Source organism: Zootoca vivipara, chromosome 1 (assembly GCF_963506605.1).
Source record: "Zootoca vivipara chromosome 1, rZooViv1.1, whole genome shotgun sequence".
Taxonomy (NCBI): domain Eukaryota; kingdom Metazoa; phylum Chordata; class Lepidosauria; order Squamata; family Lacertidae; genus Zootoca; species Zootoca vivipara.
The window spans coordinates 6,475,071-6,492,030 of record NC_083276.1 but is presented as its reverse complement, the minus strand read 5'-3'; the positions used below and the strand labels follow the sequence as shown (position 1 = coordinate 6,492,030).

General features: G+C 44.7%; 1 protein-coding gene across 1 annotated transcript in view; it reads left to right on the top strand.

Moving 5' to 3' along the window:
• The window catches only part of PELI2 (pellino E3 ubiquitin protein ligase family member 2), an 81,521-nt gene that overhangs the window by 1,923 nt on the left and 62,638 nt on the right, over positions 1–16,960 (top strand). The gene's annotated exons all lie outside the window — the stretch shown is intronic.

The following is a 16,960-nucleotide window of genomic DNA, read 5'->3' as shown; positions in this document are numbered from 1 at the left end:
CTTGAGGGGTAGGAGTAGTTTGCATGTGGGAGGGGTGGAAAGGGTGCAGAGGGAGGGGCAGGCAGGTGCTAGCACGCCTGGGGCCCTGTAAGCTTTGTGCTTGAAGTTAACAGATAGAGACAGATCCTAAAGTTGATTTGTTCATGTTTGGCTTTAGAAGAGGAGCCCCCATTCATTAACAGGGGGTTGATCCTCCAGCTGTCTGCTCCTCATTTTCTCCATTTTCTCCTGGGATGTAAGGGTGTGGGAGGGTGCACTGCTGAAGAAAACACCCCCAGGGTGAAGTGAGGAGGGGATTCAAGGGACTTCTTAAACTTTGGCCAATAAGCATGGCTTTTGTGCTTTTGCGTGTGTGTTGGGGTTAGGGACTGGTTGTGTGGCCCTACAATTGTGTGTCTTGCTTTCTGCAGACATTAGTCAAAGCTCGTCAGGAGGACATGTGCTTTGGTTAATCCTTGACCCACAGCTTAGTCAGTTCCCTTGGAGCTTGTGTTTGCCTCTGGCCTAATATGTATCTAGGACTGAATTCTCCCTCCTATCTTGGCTGAGCCTGCAGGATTTCCAGGCATAATAGCTTGGCTTGTTACATGGGAGCAGTAGAGCTGAGGGCTGTGTGCTCGGCCCTCTCAGGCATGCCACTGTTTCAGGGCAAGGGAGAAAGCTATCAATGTCGTAAGATACAGGAGCTGCTTCCAGCTTGGACAGATCTCAAAGAAAACTTGCAACGTTCCCAAGTATGCAATATGACAGCAGCAGAGATGGTGACAGACTCTCTCTTTCTAAGTTCGTCACATACAGAGGAATGTGCAAAAGAAGATTATCCATCTCTGCACAGATCCTAGTCTGCAGATGGCTACTCCCTGCCTTTATGATGCTCTTTGTAATTAAAGGCTTCGTGCCATCCACTTCCTGACTCCTGGCAGTGTATTATTTACTGCGATAGACATTGTTTTGTTTCCCCAGATGCTATGTGGTGTTGGTGATGTATAGTGGATGGCAGATGGGGGGGGGAGGGATATATAAGAGATGGAGGACACTCCTCCTTCATGGGGAGGGGGTTATTTGTGTAATCCGCTTGGTGTTATGCTTCAGCCCCTGCTGTTCTAGCTTGGAGACTCGCTGCTGAGTGCCACAGAAACTGATGCTGAACGTAAGGCATCTAAGCCCATGTTCACTGAGCCCCAACGAGCCCTGCAAGTGTGTTTAATCTTGATTGCTGAGCGTGCATATGATGTACAGCGGGCAAGTGAACTTGTTTGATCAAATAAACAAAGCATGAAACAGTCTGTGAGGCATAGTCCTCTGCATGGAAAACCCACCCCATCTATGAAATAATGTTCTGGAGTAGACTCCAGTAAACATTAGCTGTTTTTGGACATATCCGAAAGGATATAGGATCAGTGGGTTTGAAACAAAGCCAGCAGCAGAAAACTGCTCTTACTTTAGCCTTCTGTTCTTGGTAAACCTTTGTAGCCTGTGGTGTGAGTTTCTTAACACTATTCTGTGTTTGGAAGCACAAGGAATCTGTCAAAATCTGGTTACTAAGGAATGGATTATTTTAGCAATCGCTGTGAAAATGTAACACGACTTCAAATACTTGAAAGGCTTGAGTTGTGGCAAAGCTGTTTATCTCAGCAGTTTCAGGTGGAAAAATCCATGTTAAGTTGCTAACAGCAGAGAGTGGTTTACTTGGAGTGGTGGCATGCTGAAAGCAGAGGGGGAACCTCAGCTGTGCTGTTCAGGTTGTGTCATTTCTGGAACTCCCATTTAATGTCAAATTCTTAATTTAATTAGGTAGGACAGATTCATTTTGTGCTGCAGCTGCTTGCTTGTGCACAGCTGGAATGGAAAAGAATTAGCTGTTGTGGTTTTTAATAGTAATTGAAAGTACAGAAGTGCAGGACACTTTGGTTGCAATTTGAACTTTGGTTTAGTTTCAAAACACTTGTTAAGGGATATTCTTATTGATTGCTTTCTATGAACAAATGTATCCTGTAGCTGTGTTTTACTGCATTGTGAAATAATAAAAACAATGTGTGTCCCCTTTCTCAGTAGTCTGCAGTGTTGGATTTAGGGTATTGTGTTATGTGCCCCCCCAAAGAAAAACCCAGCTCCCCCAGCTGTGTGTTGTGAAGCATTTGAGATTTTAAACTATGTCTACGTAACTGATACACAATTTTAATTATTTTATAAAAGTACCAACTATCAGTATTAATAACACTGATATTAAAGAAGATTTGCTTTTTACTGAAGCAGTTCTTCAGCTATGCCAGTGATACGTCTAATCCTCTCCTGGCTGGATTGTAGCAAACCACGTTTTGAAACACAGGGTGCCATTAGGGCTAGAATATCTGGACAAAAAAAAATCTGTTGAGCAGACTGAGGGTGATGTTTTCTGCTTGAGCCAGAACCAATTTATAGTAGTCTATTTTGGAAAATCCTGCCAACCTAGCAGTTCGAAAGCATGTCAAAATGCAAGTAGATAAATAGGAACCGCTACAGCGGGAAGGTAAACGGCGTTTCCATGTGCTGCTCTGGTTTGCCAGAAGCGGCTTTGTCATGCTGGCCACATGACCTTGAAGCTATACGCCGGCTCCCTCGGCCAATAATGCAAGATGAGCGCGCAACCCCAGAGTCGGTCACGACTGGACCTAATGGTCAGGGGTCCCTTTACCTTTACCTATTTTGGAAAAAGAAGAGATTTTAAGTTGTTGTTTTACTCAAAACATCTTCCTGTCGTCTTTTTTCAAGATGCTTAATCATTCAGTAGTGCTACAAATAGCATTTTGCTATTTCTCCCCCAGAATTGGATCATTAGTAGGAAATAATCACAGAACAGCTTGAACATCTGTTCAGCATTTGGAGGGGGGGGGGGACAGAATAAGTAATCTTTGTGTAATCTTATGCTATTACCAGTGCCTTAAAATGAAGAACTCCAGGTAACAAGGTTTTGAATGAGATAATCACATCCTTGGAGGATTAGAAATAACTTGAATGGTTTGTGGTTTAGAGGTGTTAATGTAATCATAACAGTGCATCTTGTTGTGACAATTGCTGAACTGTGGATATAGTAAAGTGATCTGCTTAAAAATAAACAAACAAGCAAAGAAACAAATAAAACTAGCTAATTTCCCTTAAATAGCAAAGACTGGTTGTGCTGGAACAAACTTTAAAGATATAAGAAGTGAGTCATTAGTAATACTAAAGGAAATAATTTCAGACCTGCCTGATTGAGTTATCTCTACCCTTCAGTGACTGCCTCACATTCAGACATGTCTGTATAGGGATGTACAAATGTAAACTTGGGAAAAATTAATTGTGCTGGAAGAACTGTGCACATTTGCCAAAAGTAGCATGTTATTGCTGCTGTAAATGCATTTTAATGACCTTTCCCCAGTAGCCTAGCTTGAATTCTTTGTAAATATAAGTAATGTGGTAGTAAATGTGTGGGAAAGGCTTTCTTGTAATGTATACTTTTATGTAGCTGATAAGAAAATGCATGCTCCTGTAAATTAAGCCAGACCAATAAAACAACTAGTTGAGAAGGACCCTCTTTGTGATTTGTAAGAATATCCAGCAGAGTTGCCTATTCCTGATAATATATATAATACACTAGTTGACCCTCCCACACGTTGCTGTGGGTTATCCTTGTGGCTGCCCCCACCCTGTGATGATCCATGACGTGTTGCTGTGCCTGACTCAGGGTCATAGCTGTCACGTTCTCCCCTTTTTAAAGGGAAATTTCCTTATGCTGAATAGGCTTCCTTGCGAGAAAAGGGAAAACTTGACAGCTATGCTCAGGGTCAATGTTTCCCAGGAAAGGGGGAGGATGTGTCCATTTCCCCCTGGACTATGTGCCCCCCCGGTTGTGTCTCATCCCTGTGTTTACTCCCATCCTGTAGCGACCCATGAGTTATCCTGTCCCCTCCCCCCCACCTTTTGGCTCTCCCCACCCTACACCAGCCCATGACCTATTTGGGCCCCTCCCCCACCCCCACCAAGGGCTCCATTTGGGATAGTATTTAAAGGGCTGTAGAGCTGAGGCCTGGTCTGTAAAGTGGGGCCGAGGCCTAGTCTGTCGGCCTTGGCTTGGGCTAATATTTAAATGCGAGCCGAGGCCTCCGCCCTGTATCTTCATTCCTTGGCCCTGCCCTGACTCTGTGGGTTGTCTGGTAATGGCCGCCTTGGTGGTTTCAGTTGCTTGGTTGATGACATCATTATTTGGTGCCACCCTTCAGAGCTTTTGCTGGTGACAGTGCACGATCTGCCTTTCTATTGGATGCTGCTGGAGTCTTCAGAGCTTCTGCTGGTGGTGTATAATTTGCGCGCCACTTTTTGTGTTTAATCATTATTTTAGGTATGAAAGGTGTGCTTTTTGGAATTTTTAAAAGGCCAGATCCCTCCTTGATGGGCAAAGGTACGCTTTGTCCTAATTTGATGCAATTTGGTTCAGCGGTTACAGAGGAAGGGTGTTACATCCGCACACGCAGTGGGAATATATATATATATATATATATATATATATATATATATATATATACAGTGGTACCTCGGTTTATGAACACAATTGGTTCCGGAAGTCTGTTCATAAACTGAAGCGTTCATAAACTGAAGCGAACTTTCCCATTGAAAGTAATGGAAAGTGGATTAATCCGTTCCAGATGGTCTGCGGAGTAACCGTTCATAAACTGAAGCGAACTTTCCCATTGAAAGTAATGGAAAGTGGATTAATCCGTTCCAGATGGGTCCGCGAAGTACTTAAACTGAAGCGTTCATAAACTGAAACATGGGTGTAATTGGTTCCGGAAGTCTGTTCATAAACTGAAGCGTTCATAAACTGAAGCGAACTTTCCCATTAAAAGTAATGGAAAGTGAATTAATCCGTTCCAGATGGGTCCGCGGCGTTCATAAACCGAAAATTCATAAACCGAGGTGTTCATAAACCGAGGTTCCACTGTATATATATATATATATATATATATATATATATATATATATATAGTGTGTGTGTGTGTGTGTGTGTGTGTGTGTGTGTGTGTGTGTGTGTAAGTAAAATGTCCACTAATTGGAAAGCAGAGCAGCCTGCCTCAGATATGAAACCTAGGAAGTGCAAGAGACTTAGCCAGTCTGTATCCATGTATGTGTGTTCATGTAGGTTTCTAACACATATATAACTTTGGGTGAATAGGCACAGGGACCAATATCAATCCCTAGGGATAGCACTGAACTGTTGATTTTTCCTACTCTGTGTTTTCTCTTTCTTAACCACAGGAGGACTTCTTTTGTTCCATAACTGTTAAGGTTACTCAAGAGTCTTTGGCAAGGTACTAAGACTTTTAAAATGCTTCTGACAAAGTACATAGTGTCAGTTGAATACTCTATTTTAGTAAATAAAAAAAATTCCTTCAGTAGCACCTTAAAGACCAACTAAGTTTTTATTTTGGTATGAGCTTTTGTGTGTGTGCATGCACACTCCGTCAGATACGAAGTATTTTAGTAAGTATTAGGGATGGTTGAAGCTGTCCAGTTTTGTTTCTCTCAGTTTCTCATTTTCCCAATCTTAAGTTCAGTTCTACACACTTTCACATCACTTTGCTTTAAAAAAAGAGTCATGAAATTTCACCAGCTTTTTCATGCAAATTTGTCACAATACACACATTTTTGCAAAACGATTGCCTTCCCGATATAATGCCACTTTTTAAATTTATTTTTAAAATAATTATATGCATTTTAATGCACACTTTACCTCGGTATATTTTTGTATGCATTACTTGGTTGGAGAACTGCATTGCAAGATTTGGAGAAGGAGTGGAAATTTCAAAGGATGACTGTTTCAGTTTCTTTATAGTTTCAGAATGTGTGAATTAGGTAGGTTTGTCTTTAAATGTGAATTTATTTCCCCTTGCTTATCCTTGAGAAGGGTGGAAAAGCATTTTTATAAGTATAAAGGTAAAGGGGCCCCTGACTGTTAAGTCTAGTCACGGACGACTCTGGGGTTGCGGTGCTCATCTCGCTTTACTGGCTGAGGGAGCCGGTGTTTGTCCGCAGGCAGCTTCCGGGTCATGTGGCCAGCATGACTAAGCCGCTTCTGGTGAACCAGAGCAGTGCACGGAAATACTATTTACCTTCCCGCTGGAGCGGTACCTATTTATTTGCACTTGACGTGCTTTCGAACTGCTAGGTTGGCAAGAGCAGGGACTGAGCAATGGGAGCTCACCCCTTCGCGGGGATTCGAACCGCCGACCTTCTGATCGGCAATCCCTAGGCTCTGTGGTTTAGACCACAGCGCCACCAAGAATCAAAATGGCTGGTGATTTTATGCCAGGGCATGCTGTTTGAGTGTGCATGCTTACTTTTACTTCTGGCATGATGTTGCTGATGCAAAGCAATCTCTGTCCTCATATAGTAATCACTGGTTTAAAGTCAGTAGGATGTATAAGTAACAGAAGCATGGAAGCCTGGGTTTCTCTGCTGTAAGGGAAGGCAGAAAAGAAGCTCAGGCCTGGACATCATGTTGCTCCTGAAGTCAGCCTCAAAATGTTTTGTACCATTTGTTTAACATTTTAAATTGTAAACCAGCTTGGGTTCCTCAGCAGAAAGGCAGTATGTAAATGCAGTAAAATAAGTAAGCAGCAACCAATAGTTTGCCTCTATAGTGTGTATAAATGTTTAAAATAGACAGCATACCTTTAGGTGCTTTGCTTTTAGAAAAAGGAAAAGGGAGGGGGAGAACTAAAGGTACAGATGATGGCCTATTGCCCTGAAAGAGTTCTCATGCTTTGAGCATACTGAAATGTTTAGGTGACAAACACACTTTCAAACGGCCCTAGCACTCCGCATCCTGTCCTCTTCAAATAATCAATTTTTATGGAAGATGCAGTATATTAAAAGGGCACTTGAGAAGCTTCTCCTTAGGATTGACTTTGTTCCTCAGGCGTAATACTTTGATGCAGAGCACATGTATTTCAAGGGATTTAGAAACTGCCTTCTAGAGCTACAGTCCAGCTAAAATGGGAACTCTTGTGCCCCTGGTTACATTAGTACCAGCTATTTGGTATCCTGTGTTCAGCCAACACCATCTTGCCCACTCCTCCGCCAAAAATCACAAAGTTAAACATAATGCAAGAACTGGGACATGCCCACTAGAGCCCAGTGCAACTGCACATTACTGCACAGTCTGCCAGTCATGCTTGCCATACCTGGACACAATCCCTAACACCAGCACCAGTCAGGATGCCAAAAGACAATTCTATGTTGCTGCTACCTCCTTTACCTCCTTTTGTTTTCCCTTTCCTCACTTTCTTCTGGACTGCTGTGTTGAAATTGTTCTTTAACTTGTGTTCTTGTTCTTGTTGATGTTTAAACTCCCTTGAACACCTTTTGGTTGATAGGCAGGATACAAATGTAACAAAGATTCAAATAAATAAATAGGTCTTCAGGGGTAGGAAATATTCTTAATTAGTCTTCTCAGCCTGGAGCTGAGAAACTATAACATATGAAACCCTTAAAAGCTTTGCCCAGCTGTGGATTTTGGAGTTCTTATTTCTAATGGATTGTGATCGACCTTTGCTATTTATGGTTTCTCCCCCCCCCCCCCATGTGAAGTTTTCTGAAGGAAAAGAAAATCTATATAGTAAATGAATAAGTCTGTATTGATGGGTTGGGTTTGTGTAAGTACGTTCGTGAAGATGCTTGGGAGCAGTGGGTGTTGATAGAAAATTAGTGTTTTATTGAACTGTTACACAGTGCATTTTTACTGATTGGATAGGTAACTAACAGAGGCAAAGCTGTTTTCCTGAAGGTCAAACACCTGTATTATCCAACAGAGTTGTCTGTGTTTTGTTTTTGGTTTATTTCTTTGTTTGGTTCATTGTTTTCTCCCTAGCATTTATTGTACTACAGTCATACCTCGGTTTAAGTACGCCTTGGTTTGAGCATTTTCAGTTTAAGTACTCTGCGGACCCATCTAAAACGGATTAATCCACTTTCCATTACATTCAATGGGAAAGTTCGCTTCAGGTTAAGTACGGACTTCTGGAACCAATTATACTCATACCTCGGGTTAAGTATGCTTCAGTTTAAGTACTCCACGGACTGTCTGGAATGGATTAATCCACTTTCCATTACAGTGGTGCCTCGCAAGACTAAATTAATTCGTTCCGCGAGTCGTTTTGTATTGCGCAAATTTCGTCTTGCGGTTTTCCAATGTAAGCAAAGCAAGCAAAAAAAAAAGCAAACAAATTCGTCTTGCGAAGCGCGGCCATAGAAAACTTCGTCTTGCGAGTCAATAAAAAGATAGCAAAACGCTTTCGTCTTGCGAGTTTTTTGTTGCACAAGGCATTCGTCTTGCGAGGTACCACTGTACTTTCAATGGGAAAGTTCGCTTCTGGTTAAGTACGCTTCAGGTTAAGTACAGACTTCCGGAACCAATTGTGTTTGTAAACTGAGGTACCACTGTACTTGCATCTTTGATGAAACTCATTAAAAACCCAGGTGTTCTTATTTTATTTGTGCAGTGTTGTTACCTATTCAATACATTTGCATGTATTCATACAAGACAGCCATGTGATGAAACCTTGAGTGGCTGACTTGACTGTACGATGGATTTATCCCCGGGTCAGTGGGAGTGCTATTTTTTGGTAAGTGTTTATGCTGGCAATGTCCTTCCTAATAGTAATAGCTAACTGTTCTCTCTTTTCACACACACGCATACACACACCCCAACATTGAGACATTCTACTTCCTCTTTGCTTCTGCGAGTCTGATTAATTGATCTGGAAAGAGACCAGAGGCCATCGAATCAGTCTCCTGCTTGGTTTCATCTACCACCAGTGCCCTCCCCCCTCCTAAAAAAACCAAAACCTTATAGTTTGTATGCCAAAACCAGAAAGCCGGTATGCTGCAGGAAAGTACCGGTACTATTTGGTTGTGGCTTCAAAGACATTGACACTCAAGGTCTTAGTAAAGAATGCAGATACTTTAGAGATGCTGACTAACCTCACTTCCTGTCCCCCCCCCCCCCCACATCTGCAGTGACAAAATATTCAGTCTACAGTACTTGGATGCTTTGAAAGAGCTCTTCTTCTCCCCGCTCGGGATTTGCTTCTCAAATTATTTAGTTTAAGAAATAGGGTACAGTACATTTATATCAGTCAGTCTGAGGATAGATGGGAATTGCAAGACCTCCAGCTGATTCCAAGAAAAGAATCTTATGTATATGGCAGGACTTTTTGCTCACAAGGTTTTTCCCCCGCTCAGAGACAGATGTAATAAATGTATGTGTATATTATACTTCGGGCATGACACGATAAATTGCTTTTAGATCATAATGTGCCTTCTAAGAATTTATCTTTTTTTTTTAAAGTGAGAACTGACCCTGAGCAGACAAAGAAAAATTGTTTAGGTTTTTCCCCCAAGCATGGTCTGGTTCTTATTTTCTTTCTTGGGCCCATAAATGTATCAATAACTAGCCCTTTTTACTAGTCCCGTGTTCTAAAATGTGGGGTCCATAATGCAACACCACAACTTTGAAGTTTTTTTTTAATGGTAAGCAATAAGAATCAATCTGGGCATGATCCCAGATTTTCTTCTCAGTGTACATGTAGAGGATTACATTGAACTCACTATGACTTGCTCCTGGGTAAATGCAGACTCTCCCTTTGTAAACTTACCTAGAAAATTAATTTTATTTAAAAAATGGAATATACTTCAGAGTAAACCTACATAGAATCATAGAATTGTAGTGCTAGATGGAACCTGAGGATCATCTATTCTAACCCCCTGCAGTGCAGGAATCCTGCCCACAGCCATCCCTGGGTGGGCTTGAACCACCAATCTTCTGGTTAAGAGCCAGACACACTGACCCATTGCACCACAGAAGAACATAGGATTGTGCTGCACATGTCTTATTTGCCTTTGCTTCCTTTGCTGTAGCTTATCTGAACTTAAATTGCCAGACTTTTACCCTGATCTGGCTGCACTAGGGAAAATAAATATTAAATGAAACAGAGCCTTTTAAATTTAAACATTATTCCAGCAGTTCACTCCTCTTGAACTGTGATTTAGAATTTTTGAAGAGATCTGAGAATGGATTTAAACTGAACATTGCCTCTGGGCAGAAAATGACAGCATTGTTTTCACACACACTCGGCTTGAACAGTCTTCTACAAGTTGTAGCCCTGAGGCTGTAGTTTGGATAGGAGGAGTCCCGGAGGCTTCACTGAAATTTGCAATCTCCCCAGCCCGTCTGAAAAGTTCCTTGTAAACCTATTACAGTTAGATATTTGTGGACTTCTCCTCTTTAAGTTTAATTTTATTACATAAAGCAATGGCACACAATGCTAAGCCAAACTATGATTTAGCATGAAGGAGCAAGTGAACAGTAAGAAAGTCACAGCCACTTTGCTCCTTCCTCTGTCCTCCTCCTGCTGCACTAAGCCATGGTTTGTTCTTAGCATTGTATGTGTTCCAACTCTGGGTTGCATAAAACTAGTTACAAACTGTAGCCAGGGTTTGTTCTTGGCTTACCGTGTTCAAATTTCAAAGTGAGTTTTCCATTATTCTTCAGTACAAATGGGGATACAGTTGTACCTTGGATCTCAAATGCCTTGGCTCCCAAACAAATTGGCTTCTGAACGATCGAAACCCGGAAGTGAGTGTTCTGGGTGTTTTTGAACAATTTTCGGAAGCTGAACATCCGGGAGACTCCCGGAACACATTCTGTTCGAGAACCAAGGTATGACGACTGTATTATATACTGCACCACACAGACATGTATGTACCTTCAAGACAACTCATTGGTGTGCTCTTTCCTAACTTGTTGAGACGCTCAGAGGACCTGAATCTCTGCCTTATCTCTGATAGAACTGCATAATACATTGCTGCTGCTCTCTGATTTATGCAGTAACTGGGTTAGACATTAGTACTGTAGTAGCTGCCTTGGGCAGCATTGCATATGAGTAGTTGTTCTACCTGATTTGTGGATTTAGTATACGCCTCATTGTACTCCAGATATGTGGAACCAATCTGTAATTTTAGGTTATACTTTTAGCACTTTATCTTAATCATTATGCTTTTTATTACTTGCTTTTAACATTGGTTTTTCTGACTTTTTAGTGCATGTTTTATGTTCTATGTAAACTGCTTAGAGGTTTTCATTACAGTTAAGCAGTATACAAATTATGTTAAATAAACAAATTGCAGTCACCTACTGTCAGGGGATTGTTGCGGCTACTCTCGTGTAAAGACGCTCCAGTCTGCACTGTCTTTAAGAGTTTTATTGTGCATACTATTTACAGTGCAGAGATCATGACCGCCTAGTCTGATTCAGAACCTGGCAATGGCTGCCGCCTGCTTTTTGGCTGGCATAAAAGCCTAGGCACCCCAAAACCCCTTTGCCCTACATGTGGGCGTGTGCCTCAATTCGGGCGCTGGAATGAGAGGTTTCCCCTCTTGCTGGCTCCGAAGTCTCGCTGGGCTCCGACGTCTCGCTGAGTCCCTCATCCGCTGACCCTCAACCAGAGCAGAGCCAGGGCTCTGACACGTCTCTGAGCCCTCTCTCCAAACCGCTCCATTCCTCATTCCCCCCTCCCGACTCGCTGCTTGTGCTGTCGCTGGGCAAAGTGCTGGTCAGGATGATGGGGGGGGGGGAGGCTCCCTGTAGGGAGTCCCCCTGACACCTACCAAGAAAAGTCAAACATAGCTGCTGCTTAAGGAAAATTAAATATGATAGTAAAATATGCACTGCAAACCTTTCTGATAATGCTAGTCAACTCGTGACTTCTGATAACAGCAAACTATGAGCATACATTTTGCAGTTCATATACGTAGTGGAAAGTTTCCCAGCTGTTTTTAAAACCATGTGGTTGTTTTTCTTCACTTACCTTGCCATAGTGAGCCTCTTAAGAGGAAAAAAAAGTTTTGTTAGCTTTCATCAAACTTAATTTAGAAAAAAGTTGACATTCCTTCCTTGCAGGTAGGCAGGCCTTTCCTCCATCCCCAGTCTCCTTTGTCTTCCTCTCTGCCACTGCATGACTAAATGACTAAACAACAATGGCAGCGTGTGTACATGTGAGAGCCTCTGCAATGGAGAGGGATGGGGAAAATGTGCATGGTGGATAGAGTGAGACAAGATAGAGTGGGTCTTCTGGTCCCTGCTACATATTTTCCCCTAGATTTGGGAACTCATGAGCTGAAACCACATTAGGTTTCTGGCCTGTTGTGTGTATTGAATTACTAATGCAATAACTGGAGTAGAATGTCACACTTTCTCCCTGCTCTGCTTCAAGCCAAAAAGAGCATAACCTGAGTTTCAAGTTCTGAAAGGATTTGAGGCTTCCAAAATGTACTGTAAGAGGAACGTTTTTCAGCAGGCATAAAAATTACTGCATTGGTATGTTGCTAATATAACTTAGTAGGTTTTCCAGGATCACTTCAGGACATTGCATGTCTACTGATATATAATAATGTCCAATATCTTTAGCTCTCTCCTTGTGCCAAGAGAAAAGTGAGGACTCAAATTGTGTAGCGGGTGCATATGCCCCGCCCCAGTGTCCCTGTGGATGTGGGCCTTATGTCCTCCTACCGTAATTCACAAAGAACTGAAGAGGAATTGTTTTCTCCAAACCTCACTGCCTGCTCCATGCCTGTCACATGTAATGCCAGGTTTGGAGATGATTGCAAGATAACAATTGGGACTCCCAAAATGTGCTCCTGATTGTTCCTTGGCAAGGGAGGATTGCTGTCAGTGCCAATGAGACTTGCAGTAAGCTCTGGAGGGATTTGCTGTGCTACAGGAGTCCTGCTCAGGAACTCCATAGGGAAGTTGATCCCTTCCCACAGTGGGGCTTGCTGTAAGCACAAATATTCCTTTTTATCACCAGCTCAAATTCAAGCAGGTTATGCAAAGATGTGGTTTGAGCTGTGCCTGCATTTGAAAAAAAATATGTATTCTGGCATCACCTAATAGATTGTGGCACTAGATGATTGACAGGTGGGTGGCCTGTCAAAATGACCCGTGTTGGGTCAGATTCCCCCACCTCTGGCCTAGAATGTTTTGTTCCTCATGGTGTGAACTCTAGATTCTGTAGGGGAAGGGGATTAAAGCCATGGGCTAAATAAATAATATTCAGTGTACTTTGTCGTTTAGTCGTGTCCGACTCTTTGTGACCCCATGGACCAGAGCACGCCAGGCACTCCTGTCTTCCACTGCCTCCTGCAGTTTGGTCAGACATATGTTGGTAGCTTCAAGAACACGGTCCAACCATCTCGTCCTCTTCTCCTTGTGCCCTCAATCTTACCCATTCCAGGGAGTCTTCTCATGAGGTGGCCAAAGTATTGGAGCCTCAGCTTCAGGATCTGTCTTTCCAGTGAGCACTCAGGGCTGATTTCCTTCAGAGTGGATAGGTTTGATCTTCTTGCAGTCCATGGGACTCTCAAGAGTCTCCTCCAGCATCAATTCTTCAGCGATCAGCCTTCTGTATGGTCCAGCTCTCACTTCCATACATCACTACTGGGAAAACCATAGCTTTAGCTATCTGGACCTTTGTCAGCAATGTGATGTCTCTGCTTTTTAAGATGCTGTCTAGGTTTGTCATAGCTTTTCTCCCAAGAAGCAGGCGTCTTTTAATTTTGTGACTGCTGTCACCATCTGCAGTGATCATGGAACCCAAGAAAGTAAAATCTCTCACTGCCTCCATTTCTTCGCCTTCTATTTGCCAGGAGGTGATGGGACCAGTGGCCATGATCTCAGTTTTTTTATGTTGAGCTTCAGACCATATTTTGTGCTTTCCTCTTTCACCCTCATTAAAAGGTTCTTTAATTCCTCCTCACTTTCTGCCATCAAGGTTGTGTCATCAGCATAACTGAGGTTGTTGATATTTCTTCTGGCAATCTTAATTCCGGCTTGGGATTCGTTCAGTCCAGCCTTTCACATGATGAATTTTGCATATAAGTTAAATAAGCAGGGAGACAATATACAGCCTTGTTGTACTTCTTTCCCAATTTTGAACCAATCAGTTATTCCATATCCAGTTCTAACTGTAGCTTCTTGTCCCACATAGACATTTCTCAGGAGACAGATGAGGTGGTCAGGCACTCCCACAGTGTACCTTAGAAGTTGTTTTTTCCCTATTTTTTTCTGTTTTGGTGTCATCTTTTTTCTTTTTTTGCTTCTGAGAGGAAAACCTAGGACTGTGTCTGCCTGCCTGCCTGCCTCTACATTTCCTCTGTCTTTCCTCTGCCTTAAGGCCCTTTTTAGTGGGAAAGAACTTTTAAAGGCAGGTGTACAGATTGATACAGTGGTGCCAAGTACCAGCATGCAGCTGCTGGAAATACAGCAGGTGTCTTGATCGTTTGGCAGGACTTTTGCCTTCTCTAACCCTCCAGCAGTGGCTCCCATGGTTGTCTTTGCCTTCTAGCACAAGGCTGAGGTGGCAGCCCTGCCCAGCTTTCTGCTTTAGCAGTAAGGCAGGGAAAGAGCTGCTTGCTTAGGAAACTTCCAGACATGAGTTTATTGTGGAATTGTGTGCTTCTGGTACTTGGAAGTTTTTGCACTGTTCGCAGGATCTCATAATCATCTAAATGCCAGCCATGGGCGTACCCAGGATCAAAACTAGGGGGGGGCAAGGGGAGGGGCCAAGGCACGGAAGGGGAGGGGCCACAAAGTGGGCGGGAACGGCGAACTCGCGCTCCGCCGGGCTGTGCCCCTCCCTAGCAGCAGGGCTGGTAGGCGGAGGCGGAGCCCAGCCCAGCGGAGCGCGAGTTCAGCGTTCCCGCCCGCCGCGCCGCGCTCTCTGGTTCCCCGCCGCGCTTGGCCTTGCCAGAGGGCGCGACGGGGAGCTGGAGGGAGGGCGCAGCGCGGCGGGCGGGAACGGCGAACTCGCGCTCCGCCGGGCTGTGCCCCTCCCTAGCAGCAGGGCTGGTGGGCGGAGGCGGAGCCCAGCCCAGCGGAGCGCGAGTTCGGCGTTTCCGCCCACCGCGCCGCGCTCCCTGGTTCCCCGCCGCGCTTGGCCTTGCCTGAGGGCGCGCCGGGGAGTTGGAGGGAGGGTGCGGCGCGGTGCGGCGGGAATGGCGAACTCGCGCTCCGCCGGGCTGTGCTCCGCCTCTGCCCACCAGCCCTGCTTCTAGAGTAGGGCAGCTGCCCTAACTTGCCGCAAGGTGGGTACGCCCTTGATGCCAGCCCATACTTTATTCACCGTAACAGCCAATCCAACTTTTCCCCTACTGAGGAAAATCTGACATGCACAATGGGTTATTTTTACATTATCAGATGCTGCTGGTGTGAAAGCCCATTAACATGTTGTTGATGTTGTTTAGGGTGTTCTGTATGTTAATGTTGCTGTTGCTGTTGCTGTTGCTGTTGCTGTTTAGGGTGTTTGTTGTGTGTGTTAATGTTTCAGTTGGTGGCCTTTATTGCTACACCCTGCTTCCATTTATTCTTCACCTGAACATAGCCTAGCCATGGTTTTATAGTGGTGCCAATCTACATGAAGTTGGTGGAAGTAACCATTATGAGATTCAGGGAGATATGTCACTAGAGTGCTGATGATACTGAGCTCTATTTCTCTGGAATATCTCAATTGGGAGAAGCCATGCAAGCCCTGGGCCAGTGTGCCTGCGCTCAGTGGTGGGCTGAATGAGGGCCAGACAACAACAACAACAACCCTTTATTATTTATGCCACCCATCTGACTGGGTTGTCCTGAACCCTTTCAGAGTATTTGAGACTGATTCCTTTTCCAGTGAGATAAAAACTATAAATAAGAAATAAAGAATAATACACAAAACAACCATGCTGATTACCTGATGCTTGTTTTTAAAATAAAAAGCCATGTTTGGTAAGAACTAAGGTGCTGGAAGAGCGGGTTTCCACCCCTTTCTGCTCATGGTGGGAAACAGCAGGAGCCCCCTCAAAGCAAGGAGAGAGACTCCTGCTGTTTTATTTTATTTTATTTTTTATGGCAACCAAACACAACAAGTGCCTAGTAAGCTAAGCCAACATTTATGGAAATCTTTAAAAAGATAACAGTATTTACCCCTGCAAGACAAATGACAAGATGAGAATGAATCAAAAATCATTCTCATGTTGTCATTTGTCTTGCAGGGGTAAATACTGTTATCTTTTTAAAGATTTCCATAAATGTTGGCTTAGCTTACTAGGCACTTGTTGTGTTTGGTTGCCATAAAAAAGCAGGAGTTTCTCTCCTTGCTTTGAGGGGGCTCCTGCTGTTTCCCACCAGTTTAAAACTAATGAAATGGGGTCTCAAAGATAGGGATCTGTGTTGTGTCAGGTGTCCTCAGGGCCGGCGCGTCCATTAAAGCGAACTAGGCAGTTGCCTAGGGCGCCAAAATGGAGGGGGTGCTGGCCAGCCTGCCCCCCACCCGCTGTGCCCAGAATGGAGAGCAAGGGCTCCGGCAGCGTCTTCCCTCTCCGCCAGCATGGCGAGCAAGAGCGCGACAACGTGCCGCTGGGGCTGCAGGCAGGCAGGAGAGCGCCTGCTGTGGCGCCTGGAAGCTCTGGGCTGCAACAGGCGCTTGCGGAGGCCGGGAGCGCCACGCCCCACCACCTGTGCCACCCCCACCCGGGGCTGGGGAAGGGACCTGGCAGGCAGGGCCGCCTTCGCACCTCTCCGCCTCTGGCCACCCCTCGGGGCGACAGCAGGAAAGCGAGCAAGGGATGAGGGGCGCAGCGCTGGAGCGGTGCGGGACTCTGCGCGCCCTTCCAGCGCTCCAGTTGTAGACCCTTGCACCTGCCCCCCCGTCCCGCTGCCTCGGGACTCCCCGCGCGGGACGCGAGGTGAGGTGGGCGGCTCGCAGACCGCCTGGGAACGGCACAGGCAGCAGCGGTGCCGCCGCCACCGCCACGGCTGGCCGCCCGCAGGGGGGGTAGGTCAAGGAGGGTTGGGGAGGGAGGCGTGCACCAATCAGGGCGGGGGGTGGCGGCGGCAGAGCCGTGGGGCTTG